The 27,640-nt window shown below is 47.8% G+C and overlaps 1 long non-coding RNA gene across 2 annotated transcripts; it reads left to right on the forward strand.

Annotated features, from left to right (window-relative positions):
* Window positions 1-2,169: 2,169 nt before the first annotated feature.
* On the forward strand, window positions 2,170-27,281 carry LOC119254196 (uncharacterized). 2 transcript variants are annotated; one of them, XR_008553437.1, is made up of 4 exons: window positions 2,170-2,209; window positions 10,009-10,062; window positions 22,677-23,507; window positions 25,065-27,281. It is a non-coding gene; the product is annotated as an uncharacterized LOC119254196 (long non-coding RNA). The 2 variants fall into 2 exon arrangements; XR_008553438.1 differs by lacking the exons at window positions 2,170-2,209; window positions 10,009-10,062 and adding an exon at window positions 16,984-17,043.
* Window positions 27,282-27,640: the final 359 nt, after the last annotated feature.

Below are 27,640 nucleotides of genomic sequence, written 5' to 3' on the forward strand. Positions count from 1 at the left end.
GAAGTTCTTTTAATTTGATGTTGTCATTAACATAAACATTTTTAGAAATAAAAAAGATTAGATTTATGCCATAAAACCATACTTTATTGGCTTATATACATACATATAATTTTTTACAACCTTGGTGAAATTAATTTTAATGAGGAATATTGTATTTTATAAGCTCTCTATACTTAGTTTATCTTGTATACTTAGAGCATGATCATTTAATAGCTTTCACTAAGGATAAATTTATTAACTGTCCTCTTCCTCATCTAAAAAAAGATGGCTAACAGTCACACCAATGGTATATTTTATTTGAAATAAAAACATGAAAAAAAAGAGAAACACTTAGAACAGTGTCAGCTTCATACCAATTAAGCAATATATCTGGATTTATTACATCATCAATAATAATTAACTTTTACCCATTTCTATATATGACAATCAAATTCAATTTCTTCACCTTATTCTGTAAACCACACATTGTTTTCAACCACTAAATATTTAACTATATACAGACACAGCATTCATAAAAACCTAACCTTTTGATGTTATATCCACTAAGTATAGAATTTGACTTCTCAACAGGTAAAAGCAGTGGAGAACAACACATAGAAGAAATAATACATATGTGCCTTACTTCATCCTTTTGGAATTTACAAATGCTGAAGACATCCAGCTGGTGCTCTGTGTGCTCTTTCTCCTGATATACCTGGTCACTATGCTGGGGAATGCAGGGGTGATACTGCTCATCCGCCTTGATGCCCAGCTTCACACCCCCATGTATTTTTTCCTCAGTCACCTGTCTTTCATTGACCTCAGTTACTCATCTATCATCTCACCTACAACCTTATAGAACTTACTGACCTCCAACAAGAGGTCAGATTTCATACATGACTTGCTTCACTCAACAGTACATTTTTGTATTCTTTGTTGCTGCTGAATGTATTCTTCTCTCCTCCATGGCCTATGATCGCTATGTAGCCATCTGCAATCCTCTCCACTACCCTGTTGTTATGTCCACAAGACGCTGCTGGTCCCTAATGTTCGGGCCCTATTTGATAGGTGTCACAGACTGTTTAGTCTCTCTGTTTAGCATGAGGAAATTGACCTTCTGTAACTCCAATGAAATCCCTCATTTTTTTCTGTGATACATTCCCTCTTATAGCCCTGTCTTGCACTGAAACCCAGGACATTGAAATCATGATATTTCTTTTTTGCTGACTGCACCATTCTGGGGTCTCTAATCACAGTATCATTTTCCTATGTGTCCATTCTCTCTGCCATCCTGAAAATTAAATCCACTTCAGGAAGGAGAAAAGCCTTCTCCACCTGTGGCTTGCATGTGGTGGCAGTCACCATCTTTTATAGCATCATGATCTTCAGTTACTTAAGACCAAGAACATCCTACCCCTTGGGAAGGGACCAGGTGGCTTCCGTGTTTTACACTATCGTGACCCCCATGCTGAATCCCCTCATTTATAGTCTTCGCAACAAAGAAGTGAAAGTGTCCTTAGACTCCTGCAGAAGAGAGAGGTTTCCAGGCACTTGAGATAGTGATGTCCAGGGGGTTGAGGGTCCAGGGTGTTTCTGGTGCCGTGGGGCATGGGGGCATTCCTAGCGCCAGATGTGTGTGTGTGTGTGTGTGTGTGTGTGTGTGTGTGTGTGTGTGTAAGCGTCTCCTGAGGTCACTCCTTTTAATGCAGACACGCACACATGTGTAACATCCCAAATGCTGGCAGCTCAGTCCAGAAGCGCGACACCACCTTGTTCTCTTCCCCGAATGCGCGAGAACCCCCATTTCAGCGGGTTCTTGCCTCTACGTCATTCTGTCTCCCCATCTTCAGGGCTCTGACGTCACACACTCCCGCTTCTTGCTCCCCATCTGCACACGCCCCCCTCCACTACTCTCCCAGCTGCGTCCCCCTTAGGCCAGCCTACCCGCCCCTCGGCTGCGGCTCCATCCCCCCTGCGCCTCCCGCCACCCCAGCACCTTCTCTGCCCGCCCGTGTCCCGCCTCGGCCGCACCGCCCCTCCGCGCCACCAGGCGGCGCGCGCCGCTGCTCCGCCCCTGGTTTCCTCCGCGAGTCTCTCCTTCCTTGGCCTTGCCCCGCCCCCTGCGTGTTGACGTCACGGCACTGTGTGCCTACGCGAGAGCGGCGGCGGAAGCTGAAGTGGCGGTGACGCGATAACCGGGAGCACCCGCCCGGCGGAGCGGGCCCGCAGGGTGAGGAAGGAGAAGCCCCGGGCGTGGCAAAGCACAGGAGGGGGGAGCGCGCGCCGCCTGGTGGTGAGGCGGGGAGATGCGGCCTCGCGGGGAATCAGGAGGAGACGCCGGGGCGGGGGCGAGGCCGGGGCGGGGGCGAGGCTGGGGCGGGGCGAGGCCGGGCCGCCCCTTCTCTCACTGTGGGGGGCGGCGGGCTCGGGGCCCCCTGTGGCCCGGGTCCGTGTCCCCCGCGTGTCTGTGATGCACGTGGACACGATCTGCTGTTTTACTGGCTGCGGAAACTCTAGGTTCACAGCATGTTCAGAGACGTGGGCTCTTCGCCTCCGCGTCCGCTTGATTTTCTAAACTTCAGCGCAGCAGGACGGGCGGGGGCGCCCCGTGAGCACCCCGGGGCCGACCCGCTTGCCCCCGGGCCTGGAGGGGCCCCCTACACCCCCGCCCCCCGCAACCCCGCCCCTGCCCCGCCCCGCCCCAACACTGGCTCCTGCCTCCCCGGGCCGGGCTCGCCTTGGCACCGGCTTCTCCGGACGTGGGGTGAAGTCCTTGCCCGCGGGACCCGGTTTCGTCAGGAGCCGCCCCAGAGCGAGGGGGGGCGAGGACGTCTCCCCGCCGGGGGTGCCTGCAGAGCGGTGAGTCGGGGGACCCGGGCCGGGCGGGCGGGCTGTGGGGAGTCTGCGCGGGCCATTTCGGGTCCTGGAGGAACATGGGGGTCAGGACCTTCCTGAGTGTGACCTGGGGGTGCCTGCGCCCCTGAATGAGAGCGCGTCCCCGTGTTTGCTCGCAGCTCCTCCCTGCTGCACTGATCACCCCTGGATGGGTTTTCTGGGCTCCCCGTTCTGTTCCGTTGATCTGTGTGTTTTATTTCTGTGGCCTAGAATATAATCTGGGGAATGTATTGTAAACTTTTCTGGGGCTGCCGTCCCCCTCCCCACGCCAGGTCTGGCAGCAGGAGGGCAGAGTCGAATCCCAGTCTCCCGGGGTGCAGGTTCTGACCCAGTGGGTTGCGTGGTGCCTGGGGCTCCGCATTTCTCACGGGGTCTGAGATGCTGCCCGTGCTGGGCCTGGACCCACGTCTGGGGGCTGAGGCGTCACTACCTGTCGTGCAGGTGATGTGGCCATTCAGAGTCTGGAAGAGGGAACTTTGACACCTAGAAACTGCCCCATGAGGCGACTTTAGACTCCCCTTGACTAGAACCAGGCTGTCCTGAGCCTTGAGTGACCAAGAGCCACACAGCTGCCACACTCTGGCTACAATATTTGGTTTTCAAAAATGGGTTTGTGTTCACCGATTCAGTGTATTGAAACCTGTGGCCATCTCTGTATCACTAAACGTCACCCTGAGATTTCCACAGCAGGGACAGCTGGGCGCTATCACCAATGGGGACGGAAGATCTTTCATGGGGAATCATCTGAGACACTGAAGGGCCCATTTCAAAGCTCTTGGGGCCTGTTCTCTCCTGATACCTGGCCCTGCGAGGATCCCTCCTGTTTCAGAGTGTGAATAAGCCACAATCACTCATTCCCTTGGGAAGTGGACATTTTGTAGATACTCTACTGTTTAATATTTATAATCTGTTAAACTGATATTACCTCCTTCATCATAAATCCTTTTATGCTTGCTTTGGAGAGAAGTTGAACAGGTCAGGGGAGGGGAAAGAAATCCATGTTTATTGAGCACCTGCTGGAGATTACCTGACTCCGTGCAACAAGTTCTTCACTTAAGTTATGTGATCTCACTGATGATACCTTAGAGACATAGTTTCTACTCCGTAGTTGAGAATCCTAAGGTCCAAAAGAGACAAGGAACTTGTGTTAAGATCATACAAATAAGGACAAAGGTCAGGGATTTTTGGACTCCATATTTTTGGCCGAATCAGAGTTTGTCAAATGAGGCTAAACTGTAAACCCCCTCAAGGCCAGGGGGAGGGGAGGAGTGGGCGCGACCCTGTCCATCCTCAGGAGGCTTCCTCCTTCATAAGGAAAGAGCCTCAGGTTAAAATAAAAGTTTAATGTATCACTGCGTTACATGCAGATGCTGTCTTTAATGTTGCACACGATTTCCTTAATAGTTTTAGAAATAGCTCTGTCCCAATTGTGGTTGCTACTTGTAAGAAACTGCATTTCAAAATAGCCTTTTCTGTAACGATTCCCATACAGCAGGCTAGCTGCTGTACCTACCAGACGGAATTCCTGGAGATCTAGAACAATCGATAAGACAGGGATGCCTCAGCAGTGCCTGCAGTATTATTCAGGATAAGACCTCCCCCCTTTAATTGTTATGGATTTGATCTATCTCATCTATACAATTGGGAAACATACTGGAAGCAGTGACTGGTGTCCTCATGATGTTGGTATTCATGGTGATTGTTTGGTTATTCATGCTTCCTCTGTTGACAAGTTTCTCAGTGAATTTGTGTCATTTTGTGATTAGATTTAAAAAAGATTATTTACATAGTTCTAAAGTTTAGATTCTTGCATATCACTCTTAGTAATTCTCTTTCAGTATCGAAGAGCACACATCCATTCTCTGAAATGATCTTAATTATTTTTGTCATTACAATGAACCGAATGTGAAGTTGAGTGTGAAGATGTATGTCCTACTTTAACAAAATGCCCTGGAGAGTGAGGCAGCTCTCCCTCTGCCTCTGACTGTGCAGGTGTTTCTTTGCACAAACCTTTTGCGTTTACAGCTCTTCCTGCCTGCTGGTGTCTGTGCACTGTCCTGTACTGACCTTCAGTTTTAAATTGTCCTTTGGATATAAACAAAATACAAAACAATTCTCTGGAGATAAAAAAAAGGTCTATATCATCATGATACATGTTCTTAAGCATTTTGTGACAAGCGTTTCTCTATCCAAGCACAGACTGTGATCATCTGTCTTTATTAGGTTTGCCATAGTGGGCATAGGGCCAGCTCCAAACAGCAGACTTAGCAAAATGAATTTATTTGCTTTAATAGGTGTACTTACACTGCACCAAATAAAAGGTGGTACAGGTACACCTTGGAGATATTGTTGGTTCATTTCCAGAATACCACAACAAAACTAATATTGCATAAATCAAGGCATTACTTTTTTGTTGGTTTCCTGGTGTGAATGAACATTGTTTGCTCTATAGTGTAGTCTATTAAGTATGCAATAGTATTTTGTCTAACAAGAAAATACCCTAATTAGATATCGCCGAGACATGAGGTGAGCATATATTTTTTAGAAAATGGTGCTGCTGGACTTACCCCAGTCCAGGTTGCCACACACCTTAAATTTGTGAAAAGCAGTATCTGAAGCAAAGCAAGCAGGATGGGGTGTGCCTTTATAGACACTTACGAAAACGATCCTTTGGGTTTTAATAAAGTATCCACATCTGGATAAGTAGACTTTAATTTAATGATGATATCTGTACATAACTATTTTTTTCAACAGTTATGTCAGCACAGGAGGGTGTGTATTCTTTTCCATGATAGAAAATACTATGAACACTCAAGATAGTGAACAAAGGTTAGCTAAGTGCCTGCAGTCTGCCAGGGACTGGGCTATACACACAGCCTCTTTAAAATTTATTGTGGTCTTTTAAAAATGTCAAAAACTTATAGCTATCATTGGTTGAATCTCAGTTGTAAGTAGAAAATAGGGAGTTTAGTTTTTATTATGCTATTGAACAGCTACAGAGGAAACATACATGACTTGACTTCTGGTCAAATCCTTCCCCAGGCTGTAAATCCATGTGTCTGCAGTGAGGTAGCCAGTACTCCCTGCCACCACACTCTGATCCTTTTGCTCCCCAAACTGGACATTACTGTTGACATTTGGGGTCATGGTACCATTGCTGTGCTTTATTGCTTTGAATAATTGGTGCTTTTTAGATTATTTTTAAAAAAGATTTATTTAAATCTTGTGAGACCCTCACCAGCCGGCTGGAATCGAACTGGTGCTGCAGAGGCTGCAGACAGCTTCACAGTGAGACGCTCAACTGCCTGCACCACCAGGGGAGGCCCAACAATGGCATTTTTAAAGGAAATAGGAAAAAGACACCCCATGGCTTTCTAACCCCTCTTCAATCTCCAAACCCATCTAAATCTTTCTTGGTTTCTTTTTTTTAGCAAAGTCTTGAACTTTACTTTTAGCCCGTAATGTTAGTTGAATCATTATTTTTAGTAAAAATTCAGTTTTGAAAGCAAAACATTGTACATTATTTAAAAATTGTTCTATTTCTAAATGTATTGTACTCTAAATTGCTTCACCAATTCTATTATCATTATTGGGATGTACCAATCTTTAGATAATGTTAAATTTCCACTTAATGTTTTTTTTAAATAAGCATTGTGTAGATTTCTGTCTTTCTTTTTTTAATTTTTATTTATTTATACAAGCACTGGGTACAGTCAGAAGCACTGGAGGGTGAGAGAATTCACCAGAGCCAGAGCGGGGAGCAGAGCAGGCAGAAGGACCCAACTACACTGCTGAGGGGAGCAGCAGGTGGCAGGAGAGGTCTGCGCGCCATGTGGGACCCTCCTCCGGTAGCCGGGGATCAAAATGGCGCTGCAGAGCTGCGGCAGCTTCACAACCCAGTGCTCAACTGCTGCGCCACCGGGGAGGCCCAAATTTCCACTTAATGTTTAAAATTGTACTTTTTTCCTCTTCTTTAGTCTTGAATAATAACTTGCTTTAATATAATCAATCTCAATCTTTCCTTATTCAGAAATCTGCAGAACCTGTTCCTTTCACTTCTAATATTTCCAAGAAAGTGTGACTTTATGTATTGCTTTACAATTGAACAAAATTTTCTGAACTCTGGAAATTCGGAAGATTTTTTTCTAAACTCTACCAAATTTATCTCTCTATGTCTCTACTCTGTTGATCAATCGACCTGTGATCAGTCGATCTAACTATCCATCCCTCCACTATCTATCATCAATCAATCAATCAATCAATCATCTATCCAGTGTTTTTACTTTGCTTTTTTTTTTAAAAAGATTTATTTATTTATGAATACAAGAGCTGGGGTACAGGCCAGAGGTGCGGGGGAGTGAGAGGATTCACCAGAGACAGAGTGGGGAACAGAACAGAGCAGAACAGGAAGGCTGACTGAAATACACTGCTGAGGCGAGACAGGAGAGGTCTGCTGCGCCATGTGGGTTTCACCCTGGCCAGCCTGGGGATTGAACTCATCCTGCAGAGGCTGAGGATTGCTTCACAATGTGGTGCTTAACGCCTTACGCCACCAGGGAGACTTTCACTTTGCTTTTTGTTTTTCTTCTCTTGTACAGGCACAACAACAGTTTTCACATTGATTTTCCATTTGTTATGTTCCCTAATTACAATTTCGTTTTATGTCTTTAGTTAATTTGTATTTTTTCCTCAAAACAGTAGGAGATTTTTATCAAACAGATTCTCAATCTCTGACTCATCTCGATATTTTAATTCTGTTGTTTTCTCCTCCTGATTGTGTTTCTCAGTTGTACAATAGCATACACATCTTCATTCTGTTCATAAATTAACGTTGCATCACTTTCTATGACTTTATCACTCCTGTTTCAAAAGAGTAGTTTTGGAAAATTTCTGAGAGAGTGGGTTGTTTTAGCCTGCAATTTCATTTTGTTTCTCTTGAAAATCATCCATCACACATCATTCATCTCTATACTGCCTAACATTTCCTGTTTTCCTTTTTTTTTTTTTTGCTATTATACTTGAAAGAGAACTGTGTAAAATTCATCTTGTTGGGCTTCCCCGGTGGCACAGCAGGTTGAGCGCTGTGCTGTGGGGCTGTCTGCAGCCTCCACAGTGTGGGTTCGATCCCAGCCATCCGGCCAGGTCCCAGATGGTGCGGTAGACCTCTCCTGTCATGCCTGCTGCTCCCCTCAGCAGAGTGTTTCTGTCGTCTGCCTGTTCTGCTCCCTGCTCTGCCTCTGGTGAATCCTCTCACCCTCCCGCACCTCTGACCTGTACCCCGGCTCTTGTATAAAAAAAATTCATCTTGTTGCCGTGTTTTTCTTTCCCTTTGCTCATTTGTGAAGAAATGCAGTTCTCTGTGTACTTAATTCTTAATTGTGATTGGAATTGCATATATTCTTCTTCCTGCTTAGATGTGTGATTTTTAATTTTTGTTACAGAAATTGCTAATGGGTGATCTCAGGGTTGATATTATTCATATTGTATTTCATTCTTGGAATGTCTTGTGTTTTGAGAGAATAAATTGGGGTGAAAAGAAAGTCAACACACAGGGAAACTCTTCTGGAATGATCATTTCTGTGCTTGTCTAATAAGATTTGCATACGGTTCCCATAAGATCAAAGCGTGCTCTGTCCAGTTGTGGGGCCCTCTGAAAATGACTTTCTCTTCTTTAGAACTTTTTTCATGGATATATTTTGTTACAAGGTCTGTGTCCTTGACCAGGGCTGCTTTCTGTTCTCTTATAGCTTGTATTTTTCAGATAAAGTGGATATCAACAGAGTTTTATGTGTTCTATTTATTTCTTAAAATCAAACAAAAAGCAGTGAGAAATAAATGTTAAGACAAGGTGGAAGCTAATGACCAGTCCTGACTGACTAATTTACTCATTTATTCTACTTTGAAGAAGATATACAACTTTTAGACATTATGAAAATGTTTTCATTCTTTTGTTTTAAATATATAATTTCTCTTTAATGTAAGTACAGTACAATAGGAATCAACTATATTAAATGTCAGAATAAAAGTTATTTTCTCAAAGCGGACATGCAATTCAAGGTCAGGGAATTGTTCTCACCTTTCATGACATCTGGGTTTACAAAGGATGAAATGTGGAGATCCAGGCACACATCCATCCCTTTTTCATTTGAAATCATTTCGGTAGTCCAGCACCTCTCTCTTATATGTATTACTATAGAGAGAAAACTTAGAAACATTTTTCAGAAAGAAGGTTATTTTTCGTGAATTGGAAGTATGTAACCATAATCCATTTTGACAATAAAATGAAATTATCCTTTCTCACAAAGTTAAGGTGGTGAGCAGCTATATTGCTTATTATTTTTTGTTTCTGGAGACAGGAAATGCATAACCTATACAAGAATTGAGTATCAAAGGTTGCCGGGTTTTATATATAACCGGAATATATATATACACACACGCATATCCATGTATACGTTTTGAACATGGAGTGGGGAAGTGTGAACAAACAAGCAAACTCATCTTCCACAGAGAAGCATGTTCTGAAGAGTAATGAAATAGACTGAGTTGTCTCTCCCAGGGTATGTGCCGTGAGAATGATCAGAAAGTCCACAGGGATGGAGGTTCCTGCCTGGTCCCCCTGAGCCCGCACTGCCCGCGCCCGGTGGCCTCCGGGGTCCACGTGCCGCCTCTGGAACGGGCCGCAGCTGCTCCGAGTCCTTCGTCGCTTTTGCAAATACATTCGTGTCCGCGGGACACAAAACAAAAAAGGCATAAAAACGGGACACAAAACGGCGCGTTTCCCTGTGATTGTGGGGGGCCTTGATTTCCCTTTCAATATGTCTGTACTCTCCAGACTTTCACACACGGGTGAAAAAGTTTTTCCATCATAAAACGATTTTTAAAGACATGTTCCGACTTTGGCCTTGGCCCCCTCCTTCCTGCTGTCTCCCCGTCTGCGGCTCAGAAGCAGTTCTCGCCAGAGCCGGGGCGGGGGCCCTGGCAAGTCAGGGTCCGCCTTGGAGCCCCCCGGCCGGGGCTCGCCGCCTCGGGGGCAGCCAGGCGAGGGGGACCTGCGTCCAGTGGGCCGGAGCCTGGTCCCGAGATCTGCTCGGCGACTTCTTTACTGGGAAAATGCAAATCGTTCTCATCTTTCAGACGCTGTTCGCCGTCCTGCGGCCTCGGGAACATCCTGTGGGAAGGAAACTGCTGGTGAGTCGGGGGAGCCCGCCCCCCAAACTGGGACGCGCACGGAGAAACGGGGAGGAATTTTTAATAGTGGGTGGCGTCAGGTGTCCCGTCCCCACACACATCTCTCCAGGGAGACACGAGCAGGTTTCGGGGGTCCTCGGACCACAGTGGGCACCGCCCTTGGGCCAGGGGAGCCTCTGGGGGGACAGCAGCCGGGAGAGGTTGAGGCGCCGGCCCCGGCAGGGGAGATGGACCCGCAGACCCCTGTGAGCTCCCCCCCCACCCTGGGGCAGCCCTGGGCAGGGGGAGATTCAGCTCCTGCTTTGGGGGCGGGGGGTAGGGGTCAGTGTTCTTGACCCAGCTTTTTGTCAAGGGCATGTCCTGCACTGAATCTTGGGCCACAGCGGCATGGGATGGGGGGCGTATTCTGCTCCCTTGCAGGTAGAGGGGTGCATGGAGGTGCAGCCTGCTGGGGTCTCCCCTTCCATGTTCCCGTGGACCTCTGGTGAGCTGGAGACTTTCGTGCAGAAACCTCCATCTTGGGCAGGTGTTTGCCCTGGGGGATGTCCCCCCAGTGGGTCTGGGCATCACTCTGCAGCGTGGGAAGGACTGAAAGGGGTGGAGAGGGGGACAGAGACCCCTCGTGGCTCAGGCATGTTGTTCCAGCAGGTCCTTCCAGGACAGACACCTAAGGCGGTGGAGACCCCGGCAGCAAGGCCCCAGAACTCAGGAGCCTGAGGGCAGGTCAGGCGTGTCCTCTCCCCCCACAGCCCCTGGAGGGGGGACTTGCAGAGAGGACTCGCAGGCGCTGCCCAAAGCTGGGGGCGGTTACTGGGGGGGTCCCTTGTGACCTTCCCTCTCCTGTTTTGACCCCCTCCCTCTCCACTGTCGTGTGCCTCAGACCTATGGGTGCCTCCCAGTTTTGTGTTTTTTCCTGATCTTTTATTCAGTTTCCCTACATTCCACCTGTAAATGAAACCATCTGATGTTTATGTCTTTCCTTCTGATGTATCTCACTGAGCACCATCCCTTCCCGCTCCATCTATGATGCTATGAGTGGCATGAGTTTATCTTTTTGATGGCTGAGTAGTATTCCATGGCGTGTAGAGTCCACATTTTGATCCGTTCATCTGTTTGGGGGCATTTGAGGAGTTTCCATAACTCGGCTCTTATTCAAGGTGCCGCAGTGAACATCCAGGCACAGGTTTCCTTCAGATCAGTGTGTCTGTGTCCTAGGAGTGGGGTCGCTGGGTCCTGTGGCAGGTGCATCAGATATTAGTTAATGGACAGAATAAGCTGCATCCCACACTGCTGCTAAAATATGAAGCACTTCGACCTCTGTCCTTGGGAACCTGGAGTCGCCGGGCACAGCTGGGGAGCACAGCTGGGGTGCACGGCCGCTTGGTCGTGGCCACCCCCCAGGCGGTGCCTGGAGGCTGAGCGCCCCCATCATTTATTGATAATCTATCCGAGTTCTACTTTCTGTTCCAGAAAGGAGTGTGTTTTATGTTCTAAATGCTGAACAAGACGCCTGGGAACGGCAGCCGCGGGGACTGGTCACTGAGGGTCACAGAGTGTTTCTAGTCAGGAGAGCCATGGCCGCCGGCAGCTCACACACACATTCACGCCCATGTGCTTGGCTCCCGTGTTGTCCTGTGGGACCCCATGCGAGTGCCGGCACCCCATCTGGTGAGGGACACCCTTTCAATTAGACCAGGGGTGGCTGACCATGTTTGGAGACATCTGTGGGTGTCAGGACTGGATGGAGAGTGAGGAGCCGCAACCTTCCCGGGGAGCCCAGGGATGGGGGCGACCCCAGCCATGCCCAGAACAGCTCCCCTTAGACAGCAGAGCTGGGGTGCAGGCCTGGGGTGGTCCAGTGTGCCCCGCCTGTGGTAAAGGAGGGCAGCTGCTGCGTCCCCCCAGCCCCCCAGCGCCTGCGGGTTACTGCACAGCCAGTGGGCAGGGAGCCCCCAGAGAAGCCGCAGCGAGGAGCGCCGAGCAGGCCGCGGGAAGCAGCAGGACAGGTGGGGCCCCCAGCGGCTGACCCAGAAGGTCTGAGCACCCCCCAGCCCGGCTCCCCGCCCCAAGTGGCGCAGAGGGAGGCGCCTGTCCCACCCAGGCCGCGGGGCTGGGGCTGCCAAGGACGCCCCGCAGCAGCAGCAGGGCGGGGGGACGGAGGGGACTCGGGCCCCCCCACCCCCCCGCACCGCCCCGGGCCGCAGCGCAGGGTCACCCCGAGCCGGAGCAGCCTCTGGTGGGGGAGCCGCGGAGAGGCGGGGGCTGGACCAGGGCCCCCAGCGTTGGGGTTCAGGGCAGGCAGGGGGGGGCTCTGGCGGGGGCGCTGGTGTCCCCCACCTGCCTCTGGGGTCACGGGGTGGGTCAGCGTGTCCAGGAGGCCGGGGTGGTGGCTGCGGGGCCCTTCCCTTGGGGGTGCTCGGATCTGCTCCCTCTCCTTCAGCCAGTCCCGCCCCCCCTTGCCAGGCCCTGCCGGCTGGGGCCTCAGAAGGGCAGCTCCGGCCTCTGCGGCCTGGGGGGTCCCCTGTCGGGGGATTCACCGCAGGGTAGGGGTGGCTCTGGGTGCCTCGTTGGAAAGCAATTGTGAGGTTTTTTTTTTGGCTTAAATTGAAGGTTTTTAAATTTTTCTTATTGTATATATTTTTACATCATTTTCATCTTTGCACAATGTATGCATCTTGGTTATAGTCCCCGTAAAATTTCCACCCCCTTGTTTGGATCCTATCCCTTCTCTCCCCCCACCCCAGTGTGTCTCTGGCTTATAGTTGCCTGTTGATTTTGCTTCTTACTTTATTATAATTAGTCTTTTTCCTGGTCCCTTATTTGGGTTTTCTAGATTCCTGCTATGAGTGAGACCATCCGGTGTTTTTCTTTTTCTTTTCCTTCCTTCCTTCCTTCCTTGCTTGCTTTCTCCCTCCCTCCCTCCCTCCCTCCCTTCCTTCCTTCCTTCCTTCCTTTCCTTCCTTCCTTCCTTCCTTCCTTCCTTCCTTCCTTTCTTCCTTTCTTCCTTCCTTCTCTTTCCTTTCCCTTTCCTTTCCCTTTCCGCACTGGGTACAGTCAGAAGCGTGGGAGGATGAGAGAATTCACCAGAGCCAGAGCGGGGAGCAGAGCAGGCAGAAGGACCGAAGTACACTGCTGAGGGGAGCAGCGGGCGGCAGGAGAGGTCTGCGCGCCATGTGGGACCCTCGCCGGCGGCCAGTGATCAAACTGGCGCTGCAGAGGCTTAGGGCAGCTTAGCAACCCAGTGCTGAACCGCTGCACCACTGGGGAGACCCTGTTTTTCTTTTTCTTTCTGGCTTATTTCGCTGAGCATGATCCCTTCCAGCTCCATCCATGTTGCTGTAAATGGCATGAGTTTATCTTTTTGGTGGCTGAGTAATATTCCATTGTATGTGTGTGTGTGTGTGTGTGTGTGTGTGTGTGTGTGTGTGTACCATATTTTTTTGATCCAGTCATCTATTTTTGGGCATTTGGGTTGGTTCCAGGTTTTCCCTATTATAAATACTCCTGCATTAACCATAGGGTACAGGTGTCCTTTTGAATTAATGTTTTTGTGTCTTTTGGGTAGATTCCTAGGAGTGGAATTGCTGGGCCATATGGAAACTCCATTTTCAGTAGATTGAGGAACCTCCACACAGCTCTCCGTAGTGGTTGCCCCAGTTTGCACTCCCACCAGCAGTGCAGGAGAGTTCCTTTTTCTCCACATCCTCGCCAGCATTTTCTGTTGCTAGTTTTTAATATGTGCCATTCTCACTGGTGTAAGATGGTATCTCATTGTAGTTTTAATTTGCATTTCCCTGATTGCAAGTGATGCTGAACATTTTTTCATATGTCTGTTGGCCATTTGCATTTCCTCTTTGGAGACGTTTCTTTTTAGCTCCTCTGCCCATTTTTTTTTAAATATTTATTTATTTATACAAGCACTGGGTACAGTCAGAAGCATGGGAGGGTGAGAGAATTCACCAGAGCCAGAGCGGAGAGTAGAACAGGCAGAGTGACAAAGTACACTGCTGAGGGGAGCAGAGGGCAGCAGGAGAGGAGTGCGCACCACGTGGGACCCTCAGCCAGCGGCCAAGGATTGAACCGGTGCTGCAGAGACTGTGGGCAGCTTCGCAACCCAGCCCTTAACTGCTGCGTCACTGGGGAGGCCCTTCTTCTGCCCATTTTTTGACGAGGTGATTTACTCTGTTTTTTTGTTGAGTCTTGTCAACTATTTGTAGATTTTTGTGATCAGTCCCTTATCATTACTGTTGTGTGCGAAAATTTTCTCCCCATCAGTGTATTGTGTCTTTGTTTGGATTCATGTCTCTTTCACTGTACAGAGGTCTTTACCTGATGTCATCCCGCTGTGTATCCTTTCCTTCACTATCACTGCTTTGGGTGATGTGTCTTTAAAGATGTCACTGAGGTGCATGTCATGTAGTGTTTCACCTCTATTCCCTTCTATATATTTTATGGTTTCAGGTCATGTCCAGTTCTTTAATCCATTTTGAGTTGGTTTTTGTGCGTGGTGTGAGGTAGCAGGTGGGGGCCCTGAGGGGAGCGGCCTCTGCTGAGGGGGTCAGTGAGGAGAAGTCCCGGCAGGTTCAGGACACGGGCAGGCAGGAGGCTGCTGCCCTGCGGAGGGAGAGAGTTGGTGACAGGAAGTGTTCCAAGGCAAGGAGAGGGGCACTCCAGACCCCACAAACCTGCCTACTCTGAATGGGTTCTGCCATCCACTGCATCAACACAAATAAGACTTTTGTGGGAAGGAAATTTAATACAATTAGTGAACAATACAGAAAAGACAAAAACATAGTTTCTAAATGAAGCACCTAAAGTCACCCCTCCCCTCGTGGGTAAAAGTCCACCGAGGCAGGATTGGCCCAGAGCAAGGCCCCAAAGCCTGTCACAAGTCTAAAGCACCTTCCATTGGGGACCTACAGAAAAGCATCAGAAACAACCAGACAAGTCTGGGAGGAAAGAGCAAAATCAAGACAAAAACTGCCATTGTTCCCTCCCACAGGTCTCTTATCCCCGTCTGAGACACCCAGTCCATGACCAAAAGGCAAGCGCAATTTCGCCATGTGTCTCTCAGCTCCATGTGCCTCCTCCAGGTCTCCTGGCTCCATCCTGCGTCCTTCCTTCCTCAGTCTCCTCTGCAGCTTCTTCTCCCTGCTCTGCTCCACCCTCCGTTTGGGTGGGGCAGGAAACCTGGAACCTCCCCCTTTCCTGGGGACTACCCTGTTACAATAGCACCTGCATAGTCATCGGTGGGCAGAGGGACAGCTGCCCCTCGCCAGGGCAGAGACTGCACGGGTACAGTCCTTTTCTCTTTGGGAGGCGTCAGTCCTCTGTGGAGTGGCCTGTCTGTTGCTGAGGTTGGATAACTTGGCAAAAGTAGAAAGAGGCCCGGGGTTCCAGGATGGACCCAATCTCCCTATCTTTACCCTCAGACCTGTGCTCCACTCCCTAGAGCATCTCATCCTGCTTGGGCCTTAGGCCTTGTGACAAGGCTCTGTGCCTGAGGGCCTTGATTTCTACACTGAGTTAATGGCCGTGTTACTTCCCTCTACCCCCACCTCCTTGTGTGAGTCAGGTTCTGGTCTCGGGGCACCCCCTCTCCAGGTTTTTCACTCTTGTCCTCCATCAATTCTTCCAAGGTAGGAAACTCAATTTGAGACATGTTTGTAATTGCAGTTTGGCAGGGGTGTGTTATTTTTTTCTTTTGACTCATTCATTCATCACTGCTGATAACAGGGGAGTACCCCTCCCCCAGTCTCTGCAGCTTGGCCTGACTCCAAGCCCTAACCACCCACCACAGAACAGACTCAGGGATGTCAAAGTCTGGGCCACAGTGTACTGTACTGCACCATGATGTGCAAAGAGAAATGTTATATGTGGAGCCGAGAGCCTTCATTTTTCTCAGAATGTATTTTGATAACAGCTGCTTTTTAAAAAAGATTTATTTATTTATGCATACAAGAGCTGGGGCACAGGCCAGAGATGCTGGGGCAGGGTGGGGGGGCAGTGAGAGGACTCACCAGAGACAGAGTGGGGAACAGAACAGGCAGACCGATTGAAGTACACTGCTGAGGAGAGCACTGGGCGAATCAGGAGAGATCTGCTGTTCATGTGGAATGCTCCCTGGCAGGCTGGGTGATGGAACTCTTGCAACAGTCTGCTGATTGCTTCATAGTGTGGTGCTTAACCCCCTGCGCCACCAGGGAGGCCCTATAACAGCTGCTTTTTAATGTTTTCAATAGGATCCATTTCAGGATCTGCAGGTAAATGACGTTTTAGTCATGCTTTATTTTATTTTTTTACAGATTGATTTACTTATGAATACAAGAGCTGGGTGCAGCCAGAGGTGCGGGGGTGGGGGTGAGAGGAGTCACCAGAGACAGAGCAGGGAACAGAACAGGTGGACTGACTGAAATCCACTGCTGAGGGGAGCAGCGGGCATGACAGGAGAGGTCTGTGGCGCCCTGTGGGTCACCTTCCTGGCTGGGGATGGAACTGGGGCTCCCGAGGCTGCGGATGGCTTCACAGTGCGGTGCTTAACCCCTGTCCCACCAGGGTGGCCCCTCCTCATGCTTTTATGTCAGCTTCAGGTAAGGGCATTTTTAAGAATGATTTAAAAAAAATAATCTTTCCCAGAAACGGCAGCCTTGTTTGCCGTTTTAATGACTAGCGGACACTGTAGGGTCACAGTGTATTGGGCGAGGAGGAGACGTGTCAGCATCTCAGTGTTTGTTTGCGAACCCTCCCGCCAGAGCCTGCGGCCGGGTGGGCGTGGCCTCCGGGAGCCCCTGCGCGCCCGGCCCCGCCCAGCGCACCTGGCTGCACCTGCACCGTTACCGCGCATGCGCGCTCGCCCAGGCCCCTGGCCCTGCTGGCCCCCGACTCGGGGTGAGGTTCCGGCTGGGGTGAGCCTGGTCCTTCAGGAGCCCCGCGGGGCGCCGCTGCCCTTGACCTGGGGAGCCGGCGGCGGGGAGCGGACAGGTGAGGGCTCGGGGGAGGCCCCAGGGCTCGGGGCGGCCCCAGAGCGCGGGCTGGGTGTGGAGAAATGGGGCTTTGGGGTTCATTTTGGGGCCGGCAGGACGCAGGGGTCTGGGTCCCTCCTGCGCGTGGCCCCGCTGCTCCCTGAGGCGTTTGCACCCGACTGGGGCCCGCGAGGGCGCCCCGGCAGGTCCTGGGCCTCCCTCCCCCCGCGGGCCTGTGCGTTTCCATCCCGCGGTCTACAGTGCAGTTTGGGGACCGGGTTTTCCACGTTCCTGGGGTCCATCCTCCTCCCGCCCCTGGTCCAGCAGGCAGGAGGCCGAGCCGTGTCGTCTCCCCGGCGCAGGCTCTGACCAGTGGGCCGCGTGGGCCTGGGGCTCTGCTTTCCTCACGGGGTCTGGGGTGCTGCCCCTGCTGGGCCTGGGCCCACGTCTGAGGGCTGAGGTGTCACTTCCCTGCCGTGCAGCCGATGTGGTCATTCCGAGCCTGGAAGGGGCTTTCACACCTGGAAACTGCCTCCAGAGGCGCCTTTATATTTTTTTTATTTTTTAAAGATTTATTTATGCATGCAAGAACCACAGGCCAGTGGTATGAGCCGGGAACAGAACAGGCAGATTGACTGAAGTACACTGCTGAGGGGAGCCGCTGGCAAGTCTGGAGGGGTCTGCTGCGCCATGTGGGCCGCTCCCTGGCCCCCTGGGGATCAAACACAGGCTGCAGACGCTGCAGATCGCTTCATAGGTTGCTTCTTAACCCCTTGCACCACCAGGGAGGCCCATGGGCTGACTTTAGAGTCTCCCTTGAGTAGAATCCAGGCTTTCCTGAGCCTTGAGTGACCAGGAGCCCCATGGCCTGCCACACTCCAGCTGCAAGTCTTTGGTTTTCTAAAGGGGGTTATTATTAACGGAGTCAGTGTATTGAAAGCAGCGCCCTCTCTATGTCACTAAAGGACCCACCAGCAGGTGCAGCTGGGCACTGTCACCTACGAGGGTGCAAAGTTCTTCATGGGGGATCATCTGAGACCTGGAAAGGCCCTTTCCTGAGCTCTTGAGATCTTTTCTCTAGGACACCTGGTGCCAAGAGGATCCCTCCTATTTCAGGGGCTGCATCAGCCACAGTGACTCATTCCCCTGGGAACTGGGCATTTTGTAGATAATCCACATTGCCTCTTAACCGTTCTAATGTGTTAAAGTGATGTTACCTCCTTCCTCGCAAATCCCTGTTACGAGGAGAAGTTGGGCTCCTCAGGGAAGGAGAAAGGAATCCCGTTTACTGAGCACCTGCTGGAGGTGACCTGAGACCCTGCAGTGCACGCATGACTGAGTGAGTGATCTCCATTAATGACACAATAGAGATGTTGCTCCTACTCCGTGGTGGAGAACCCTGATGTTGGCGTTCCTGCAGCTCCTTGACATGGCTCTGGTTATGCCCAGAGGTGTTTTTCCTTCCTCATTGCTTCATTGGAGTCTTGGCACCCAAATAATTGACGATGCTTCTGGCCTTGTAGGGTTGGCAAGCCTGCCCAGAAGTCAGCCCATGGCTGCACTTCCACAAAAGTGGAATGCTCTATGTTGCTGCCACCATCTTTCTTGTTGACTTTGGAATCTCTGCTACCAGCATCAGGATCTGAGCTCTAGGAGGAGACTGAAAATGACAGCGTGCCTTCGGGCCAGACCCTGGGGATGGCTATAAACGGGGCAAGTTTTGGGAACTTAGAAGTTTCATTCTATTCTGTCCTATTCTTTTCTGTGTTTTGTTTTTTGGTGGTTTCAGGTCTCATAGCCGAGTCTGTTACCCATTTTGAGTTGATTTTCATGTGTTACATGAGATAATGATCTAGTTTCTTTATTTTGCTTGTGGCAGTTCCTATTTTTCAGCACCATGTATTGGAGAGGCTTTCCTTGTTCCAGCGTATGTACTTTGCTCCTTTCTTGTATATTACTTGTCCATAAACATGTGGTTTTTCATCTGGGCTCTCAATTCTATTCCATTAGTCTGTGTGTCTGTTTTTGTTCCATTACCATGCTGCTTTAACTTCTCTGGCTTTATAGCATGGTTGGAAATCAGAGGTGGGATACCTTCATTTCCCCCCTTTGATCTCAGAACAGCTTTGGCTATTTGGGGTCTTCTGTGATTTCTGATGAACTTCAGTAATCTTTGTTCTATTTCTTTGAAGAACGCCATTGGGATTTTTTTGGGATTGCACTGAATCTCTAAATTGCTTTGGGTTGGATGGCCATTTTGACAATGTTGATTCCTCCAACCCATGAGCTGGGCATATCTTCCTGTTTGTTTTAAGAAAGGAGGATCCAGTACAGATGATCCAGGGTCTGTGGGCCAGGCTGAATTTCATTCTTTGTCCTTAGAGTAATGGATACCAACATAATCCTTGTTGTTAGCTTTCATAGCATTTACAGGATGACACTGAGAGTTTCTTGTGTTTTTTTTTTAAAGATTTATTTATTTTTTTTAAAGATTTATTTATTTATTTATATAAGCACCGGGTACAGTCAGAAGTGCAGGAGGGTGAGAGAACTCACCAGAACCAGAGCAGGGAATAGAACAGGCAGACTGATGAAACATACTGCTGAGGGGAGCAGTGGGCACGGCAGGAGAGGTCTGTTGCACCATGTGGGACCCTCGCCGGTGGCCGGGGATAGAACCGGTGCTGCAGAGGCTGCAGGCAGCTTCGCAGCCCAGCAACCAACTGCTGAACCACCAGGGGAGGCCCAAAGATTTATTTATTTTTATATCAGAACGAGGGTACAGGCTAGAGATGCGGGGGGTGAGAGGCTCCACCAGAGCCAGAACAGGAAGACTGACAAAATACACTGCTGAGGGGAGCAGCGGGCTAGACAGGAAAGGTCTGCCTCGCCATGTGGGACCCTTGCCAGCTGGCCAGGATCGAACCTGCACTGCAGAGGCTGCGGACAGCTTCACAGTGTGGCGCCCAACCACCTGCGCCACCAGGGAGGCCCTCTTGTGTTTTTTAAATAATTAAAATGTCTAGCCCATTGCTCCCCCCCCCACCAAAAAAACCCTTTGCTCATATGAATTACCTCTGCATTTTGGCAGGAACTTTCACATTATGCATAGGAATATAATAAAAATGAACATAAAATTCTGCCTGACAAGCATAAAACAAAAGAAAATATTTGGGAATGTGATTTATTTGATACATAAGATTAACTGAATGTTGATAGAAGAACAGTTAACAGTTTAATGAAAAGTATATTATAATATTATATATATGATATAATTTCTTCAGAATAACATTTTAAACATAATGATCAAGCTCATATATAAACATAATTAGGAAATTTCTAGAAGAATCTGAGTGCATACAGCATCATACAGTTCTTGAGATCACAGGGTTATATCTTTCTCAGTCAAGTAAAAAGGTCATGATTTGTGTACATCATTTTGGTAAGGTTTTAGAGACGTCAGCACATAGGCATCATTGAGCAAACCTGAATCTATTACAATAGTATTTTGCAAGGCATTCGTATTCCTGAAATGTCACATTAGCTATATGAAAACTATCAATATTTATATATAAAAAATTGATAGAATTTGTGATTACTGAATAGTCTAAGTTGTCAAACTCATCCAGATACTTCTTTTACGTCTGAGAGAAATGTGTACTGTTATGGAGCATCAGGTAAAATCCAGCTGTGCTTTAATCCCATTTCAGTCTATCCTCACAGAAAATATTGACTCTTTTTTTCCTTCAGACATGCAGCTGTCAACTATCCTGCTATGGGTCTAGATTTGCATTATATATTTCTTTCCTACCTGTTCCTTTTCATCTAAAATACATGTTCCATGAAACAACTTTCACTGTCTGAATAACGAAGGCAGGAAGTGTGGTCTCATCACACCTGTCAGAGAATGTTCATGGGCACAGCAAGTAGTATGGGCTAAATTTAAGGGAATGTAGTTCTTTTAAGAAGTGGTAAAATCACTACTTATCTACAGGCATTGTTAATGTCATGGTTATCATTCCAGTAACAATTTCATTTCATACCAATCTATATGACCAACTGCTCCCTTCCCCAGTAAATTCGATAACACAATGCAATACCCACAAAGTATGTGTGCTTGAATGAAAATAGATGAAGTTACAGAGCTCCTAGGGAGATACATAGACTGAAATCTCTGGAAATATTAAAGATTTGTAAGCAATAGCAGAGAGTATATTCATCATAAAGATTAGTGAAGACACACAAGATTGTGGTGATCATTAAATCCAAATGCAACAGTTCAGAATAAAACATTTTTTTCTTATAAAATGATTCTTTCTAAGAAACAATTCTGATGGAACCAGTTTTATCTTGCGAGGTCTTGCAAGAATACTCGCAACCTCTGGCTCACAGATCAAGTATCCTTGAAAATGTCATAGCATATCACATCCATTCTTTGGGTGTGGACTAAGAGTTCATTGAGAAGGAACATGAGTTTCTTAACATGTCCTGAGGTGACATCTGTCACATCTGTTCACTTTCCATTGGGAAGAACTAGTCACATGATCACTCAGAACTGCGCGGGATCTGAGAAAGCTCCTTTTGCCTCATTAATTTCAGGCTATCACTATATTATAGAGTTGAAAAACGATTTCTAGGTAGCTTCTTGTCTTTGATATAGAGAAATGTTGCTATTCAGTTGTTCTGAACATAAGAGGGTTTTTTGCTATTTTTGTGGTATTTTTGGTCTGCTTATACTTTGCCTGCTCAGTTTTCTGGCCAACTAGGTACATATAAAGCCCCAAATATAAAGTAACTCATATTGGGAACAGTAGTATGAAATAAGTCCACTAAAATGAGGTCAGTCTATAGAGCTCATCTCACTAAACGGGGGAAAGAATTCAATTCAATATTCTATATCCATGTAGAATGCATGAATTTCTTGAGATTAATGTAACATTCACAGTGATGATATGCCGGGGACCAGCCCTTTAGCTTCGGCCCCACGGTGTGAGGCCCTTTAACTTAGCTGCTTGCCAGTGTCTTATCTGGCTGGGGCATCAAGGCCCCCTGCAGCAATGATACCCTGAAACATCATTTTTATTTACATTATAAAGACCCATTATATTTTTGGGTACAATGAATAACATTATATATTCTGAATCTTATAGGAACTTCCAGAGAAATGAAATAATGTCCCAAGCAAACATGCAGGAAATGAATTAGCTTCATAGAGTAAATGCCACATTTGGCCTTATACGGTAGCAGCCCTGGATGAGTCACTGATAGGGCTTTAAAATGGAAATGTTTGCTGGTAGCCCCTGACTTATTCTTCTCATCTTTTTCTCCCAGAAGAAATACTCAGTGAGTACAAAGGAGATTGTTTTACAGTAATAAACACTTTCATTTCACAAAGTAAAAGGAAAGTAAGAGGGCTCATTTGCACATCTGGACCTGGGATTTCTTGCATGGCGCTCCAACAGTAGGCACGACTCTTGCAATGTCCCCAGACCCAAAGCTTTCCCTGTGGTCCTTGTGCTCCAGAAAATTGGTGATCTTGGCTTTCTTTTCCTTATATAATAATTTTTTTTCTTTTCTGGATTTATTGGACTGCTTTCTATTGAAATTTTCATCTTTCTCCAATCTCTCTCTCTCTCTCTCTCTGGTCTATAGGTGGAGTGTACTGATGATGAGCCTCATGCTGGTTTTCATGGAAAGCCTTGTAGGTGATATCTACGGCTCTAGGTTTGTGAGGTATCCTTTCAGAATGCTCAGGTAATGGTGCCAGGACGAGGTCCAGATCCCAGCACCTCTTAGCAAGTTTCTGTCATGAACTGTGCATATGTGGGGATGGACCCAACCTCCATTTCTGGAGGACTGTAGGGCAAGGAGAGGATGAAATAACATATTCAGAATAGAGATAAAATATACGAGTCACAAATATCCTAACCTGCAGGATTGTCCTACGGAGAGGAGAGAGTAATAATGTTCTTCCCAGACAAACAAAAGCTGAAGAAGTGGTCCACTAACACTAGATCTTCCCTGAAAGAAATGTTAAAAATAATCTCCTGTATAATTTAAAGAGAAGAAAATGCAAAAAAAAAGAAGAAAGAAAGAAAGAAAAAAGAAAAAGCTGAGCAGGGAAATAGAACCAGAAAACTAAAGTCAAAGTGGCAGTAGAAGATCCTCTATTGAACTCACCCATCCAAAGGCAGAGAGAGGCCAACCTTGGTTCAGGAATCAAAACCCAAGTTTATGCAGTCCCCGGGAGACCCTTCTGAGCCCCGAAGATAAACAGGCTCCCGGCTCAAGGCTGAATATTACACCAAACCACGGAACAGACTCAGGGATGTCAGAGTCTGGGCCACGGTGTATTGTGCCGCACCGTGATGTGCAAAGAGAAATCTTCTATGTGGAGCCAAGACCCTTCATTTTTCTCATAATGTATTTTGAATAGCAGCTGCTTTTTAATGTTTGCAATAGGATCCATTTCAGGATCTGCAGGTAAATGACAATTTTAGTCATGCTTTTATTTTACTTATTTTTTTACAGATTTATTTACTTATGAACACAATAGCTGGTGTTAGGAGTTGGCGCCTCAACTCCGTCCGGGGTTCCCAAAAACTACACGGAGCCAGAGATGCAAAAGCAAAAAGGCTTTATTGCTAGCTTAAGCTAGGGTCTGACTCTGCCTGGTGTACTGACACAGCAGTCTCATCAGGTTGAGAGAAGGACCCCTTTAAGGGTGACAAGCTGTTTTTTATACTCTGTTTACAGCAGAAAAAGGGGACCTTTCATATCAGAAAAAGGGGACCTTTCACAGCAGAGACCAAGTTCAATCTGATTGTGTACCTTTCTTTGGCAACCTTTAAGTTTTGTTTATCCTTGCCTTGGGGAACTTGTGGTTTTACCCTGAAACGAAACTTGGGCTCAGCTGTGCTCTTCAAAATGGTCATCTTCCTTAAAATGGCTGCTGTCTTGCTATGTTTGGTCCTTCAATATCTTACACTGGGGTGCAGCCAGAGGTGCGGGGGTGGGGTAAGGGGATTCACTGGAGACAGAGCGGGGAACAGAACAGGTGGACTGACTGAAATCCACTGCTGAGGGGAGCAGCGGGGAGGCAGGAGAGGTCTGCGGCTCCCTGTGGGTCACCTTCCTGGCTGGGGATGTGATGTTGGCACCAGATGACGTGATGAGTCCCTTCGTGGTCGCCAGAAGGGTTGTAGAGTGCGTGCGGGTCCTGGGGTTGACTCTGGCAAAGGTGTCCCCAGAGCTCCCATTTCAGCGGCACCCGGCGAGTTCCCCAGGCACGTTTCTCCACGGGACAGAGACATTAGTTACAGTTAAAGAGTGGGTTTATTAGGGAAAAAGAAAGGGACAGGTTTTGCTGAAAGAGGCCTGCATGGTTGCATGCGGGCGGCCTTGACAGGTCACGGCAGGCAGGAGGCTGCTGCCCTACAGAGGGAGAGAGTTGGTGAAAAGAGGCACCTGCACAGTCACGGGTGTGCAGTGGGACGGCTGCCCCGAGCCTGTGCAGAGACTGCCCTGATACAGTCCTTTTCTCTTTCGGAGGGTCACTCCTCCGTGGAGTGGCTGCTTGTTGCTGATATTGGGTAACAGGCAACCCTAGAAAGGAACCTGACATTCCAGGGTGGGCCCAATCTCCATATCCTTCCCCTCAGGCCTGTGCGCCACTCCCTAGAGCATCTGATCCTGCTCAGGTCTCCTGCCTTGTGGCAAGGCTCTGGCGCCTGAGGGTCCGACCGCCACAGCTGGGTTAAAGGTCGTGTGATTCCCCTCGACCCCCACCTCCTTGCGTGAGTCAGGTTTTAGTCTTGTGAGGCCTCCTTTCCAGTATCTCCATTCGTGTCCTCCATCAGATGGATCTAGCGTTGCAGAGGCTGCGGATGGCTTCACAGTGCAGTGCTTAACCCCTGCGCCACCAGGGAGGCCCCAAGCCTTGCTTTTATGTCAGTTTCAGGTAAGGGGATTTTTAGCAATGATTTAAAAAAAAATCCCAGAAATTCAAGCAACCTTGTTTGCTGTTCTCATGACTTGCAGATATTTTAGGGTCTGGCTGCAGTGGACGCTGTCAGTGAAAGGCTGAGAGTCCCGGAGCCTGCCACAGACACACCCGTGCCTCCTGCCCCAGCCCGCCTGCCACAGCCCACTGTGACCTGCTCATTAGCTGGAGTTATGTTGGGAGAAGGCCTTGGGTTGCACTAAAGGTTTCAGGGAGTGACTGATGGACTTTCTCTGGCCAGGGGCCTGACTGTGCACCCCAGATGACCAGGTGAGCTCCTGGAAGTCTCCTGCTTCTCTACCCCCTGCTTGCTTTAAGGTGCGAATCTGCCCCTGCCAGGGAGATGGGTGCTCTGTAGTCCGATGGCTCAGGGCTCGGACTTTGGAAAAAAGATCACCTCTGGGCCTGCGGGATAAATAAAGATGAAATTCTTCTATAACCTCTTACAATCTAAAAATCAAAAGTTAGAAGGTCCTAACTCTACATGCAAATAAAGTGAGGTGTATTAAGAATTGTATTTAACAAGGCCTCCTCTGGTGGCACAGGCCGTTGAGTGCAGCGCTGTGAAGCTGTCCACAGCCTCTGCAACACCGGTTCGATCCCTGCCAGCCGGAGAGGGTCCTGCATGGCACGGCAGACCTCTCCTGTCACGCCCACTGCTCCCCTCAGCAGTGTATTTCAGTAGATCTGCCTGTTCTGTTCCCCACTCTGTCTCTGGTGAATCCGCTCATCCCCTGCATCTCTGGCCTGTACCCCAGTTCTTGTGTGCATAAACAAATCTTTTTAAAAAGGATTATGCATACAAGAATTGGGGTGTAAGCCAAAGATGGGGGTGTGAGAGGATTCATCAAAGACAGAGTGGGGGACAGAACAGGCAGACTGACTGAAACATTGCTGAGGGGAGCAGCGGGGAGACAGGAGAGGTCTGCTGCACCATGTGGGTCAGCTCCCTAGACAGGGATCGAGCACAAGCTGCAGTTGCTGGTGATAGCTTATAGTGCAGCGTCTTAACCCCTTGCGCCCCCAGGGTGCCCCTCTGTTCTCTTATTTTCCTTTTTATAAAGGCAATGAACTAGTCACAAGGAGGAGCTTTCAGTTATGTAAAATTTTGTTTTATGAAATATCCTGGCCCCATTCATTATTTTGTCCTGCTCCTCTCGTAGGTGTAGACAACTTTCTTGTATTTGGAAGCTGGAAGGGCTCAGATATTGTCTTGTTTTCACTGATTTATTTTTAATTAAAGCTATATACAGCTGTGCATTCAACAGAATAAATTTCTAAATTTATAAATGAAGAAAAAGGGCAAAGGATGTTTATTTTGGTTGAAAAGCTAGCCAGAGCACAGGTTCAGGGTAGAAACCCAAACACTCTCACTAAAAAAAAAAAAAATGAGGTGACCTTGACATTAACTCCCAGCGCTGCTGCTCTGCCCTCACCTATGTGACTAGCAGGAGGCCATGTTTCATCCTCAAATGTTTTTCTGTAACCACATGGAATTCTTAAGACTTTTTAAAAATTACTTTTCCCCTGCCAAGGAGCAAGGAGGTCATTTTACCAATGGAGTTTTCATCAGCTTCTATTACTGGTCCTGATAATGATAGGGAGTTGTGTATGTTATAGAAGAGTAGAATAAATTAGGATGAACAATATTAAAAAGTACTCTTGTGACTTAGCATGTTTCCTTCCTAGTTTTTCCCCCATATTTGCAATTGTGAAATAGAATGCCTGTGTAGAAGGTAGGTAGTATTTGAGACTTAGAAAATGAGCTTCCTTTAAATAGGTCAAGAAATATAAAGTCACATCATATCATGATCTTCGCCCATAAGGAAGCCCCTATATGGCTGTCACTAATTTTTTTCTTTGCTCTTCACTACATATCCTAGGTATGTATCCACTGCATGTACCATTAAAATGTGATTTTAATTTTGTCTGGAATTTAATATTTAAATTAAATCATGTTCTGTTTCTGTCTTGAATGTCACTCAACAGTATGATGGCAAAGCTAGTCCACATTTTGGATGTAGCTTGAGGCTTTTATTTGCACTGCTGTATAATATTCCACTTGGTGCACAGTTGTTGTTTACATTGTGTTTTACTCACACATAAGGGTTAAGGAGAGTATGCTTACATCATCGCTAAAAATTTATATTCTTCATCATTTAACACTGCACTGTAAGTACTCTCCACAGCATTAAAAAATATTCAGCGTTACTCTATCTGTCCAGTCTTTACATTTAATTTTGTATATATTGGGGGTTTTTATTTAGATAGTTTCAAATCACTTTACTGTAAATAAAGTGTTGGTGAACAATTTTACACAAAGATTTTTATCTGAATTTGAAAACATTTTCTTAGGTCATTTCCAAAAATAAAATTACTATTTCCATTAAAAATTCAAGTATTTTAAATTCAAAGTTCCCTGCAGAGGGGTTGTGAACTTACTTCTCAGGATTAGTGAGGGCAGGTTTCCTAGTCTCACTAACAGTCTATCTGGTTTCTCTGGACACACATTCCCACCGTGCTCTGCTGCTCCTGCCTCTGCGCTGGCTGCCCCTTCCCCGCGGCCGTCATGGCTGTTCCCCACCGTCAGTCAACTCCACCCCACAGGCCCCCT

The sequence above is a fragment of the Talpa occidentalis genome, unplaced genomic scaffold, assembly GCF_014898055.3.
Source record: "Talpa occidentalis isolate TD23 unplaced genomic scaffold, MPIMG_talOcc4v2.1 talOcc4.3, whole genome shotgun sequence".
NCBI classification, from domain to species: Eukaryota; Metazoa; Chordata; class Mammalia; order Eulipotyphla; family Talpidae; genus Talpa; species Talpa occidentalis.